This window comes from Octopus sinensis, unplaced genomic scaffold, assembly GCF_006345805.1.
Source record: "Octopus sinensis unplaced genomic scaffold, ASM634580v1 Contig00714, whole genome shotgun sequence".
In the NCBI taxonomy this organism is placed as follows: Eukaryota; Metazoa; Mollusca; class Cephalopoda; order Octopoda; family Octopodidae; genus Octopus; species Octopus sinensis.
In genome coordinates this window covers 20,020-21,591 of record NW_021824208.1, presented here as the reverse complement: position 1 = coordinate 21,591, position 1,572 = coordinate 20,020, and the positions used below count along the sequence as shown (strand labels likewise).

At 49.0% G+C, this 1,572-nt stretch overlaps 1 pseudogene; it reads left to right on the top strand.

Moving 5' to 3' along the window:
• The first annotated feature begins 1,142 nt into the window (after positions 1 to 1,142).
• Positions 1,143 to 1,261, top strand: LOC115226958 (annotated as a pseudogene).
• Positions 1,262 to 1,572: the final 311 nt, after the last annotated feature.

Here is a 1,572-nt window from a genome sequence, read left to right as displayed (position 1 = left end):
CCATGAGAGCCACTGCCTGGTACTGCATCTATTATTATTATTATTATTATTATTATTATTATTATTATTATTATTATTATTATTATTATTATTATATTATTGTCATCGGTAAGCTGGTCGGTAACACGCAGACATGCGCTATTCTGTTCCGCACAGATCTATCCACAACAACCTCCATCTCACGCGCTACATCATAGAAAGGGCAGGGAAGGAACCTGGCATGGGTGAGGCTCTGATCAATTTGGATCAATCAAAAGCTTTTGACACGGCGGCCGGCTTCGGTCCCGTTTTCAGAGGCTGGATCGCTGCAATATATAGCAGCATCTGTTCGGTGGTCAAAGTAAACGGCCATGAATTGGAATCGTTTAGCATCGCTCGCTCGGTCCGTCAAGGATGCCCATTCTCTCCCCTTCTGTACGTGCTGATCCTCGAGCCATTACTGCGCAAGTTTGATATTTCGAGGAGCATCCCGCGTGATCTAGAATGCGGAGGGTTCGTGTCGGCTTATGCGGACGACGTCACCGTAATAGTGTCGGACAGCTCGGAAATCCAGGTGATCGGCACTACTTTAAGAGAGTACGAAGCGGTGACAGGAACAAAATTGAATCAAGCAAGTCTGTGGTCTGCAGCTCGGCACTTGGAGGGGCAGGTCCATGCCAACTGACGGCGTGGTAGAGCGCTGGACGGGAGAACCAGTGAAATTACTCGGGACCTGGTTTGGTCCGGATCTCCAGATGGACAAGGACTGGGTAGGGAGGTGACGAGCAAGGTAGCCAATCTCACTCTGAAATGGGTAGAGAGGAAGCTGTCCCTGAAATGTCGAGCGGATGTGGCGAATGCGCACATCGCTTCCGTCATCTACTACTACCTGACCGTCGCCCCTTGCTCTGCTTCATGGCTGAACAAGCTGGAACGCTTGCTCCTCCAGTCTGTGGAAGAATCGTGTTCCACTCGGACGGTTCAACTGATGTCAACAGCCGCTAAGTAGAGGACTGGGCATACCGTGGTTAATGATGCTGCAGCATCTCCAGCACTTTCTTACCGGTGAACAGGTGTGGTCGCCGTTTGTCAAACATGATTTTCTGCAGCTCATTTCATAGACAGAGCTACTGTCCAAGATCAAGCGTAGACCAAGAAAGGGCTCTTACGGGCATATCACGTTGAAAGCACCGGTTCTCGTCCAATCACCGAAGTTAAGCAACGCCGAGCCTAGTGAGTACTTAGATGGGTGATCGCTTGGGAAACCTAGGTGCTGTAAGCGTTAATAAATATAAGGCAGCGAGCTGGCAGAAGCGTTAGCACGCCGGCGAAATGCTTAGCAGTATTCCGTCTGCCGCTACGTTCGGAGTTCAAATTCCGTCGAGGTCAACTTTGTCTTTCATCCTTTCGGGGTCGATTAAATAAGTAGTACCAGTTACGCACTGGAGTCGATATAATCGACTTAATCCGTTTGTCTGTCCTTGTTTGTCCTCTCTGTGTTTAGCCCCTTGTGGGCAGTAAAGAAATAGGTATTTCGTCTGCCGCTATGTTCTGAGTTCAAATTCCGCCGAGGTCGACTTTGTCTTCCATCCT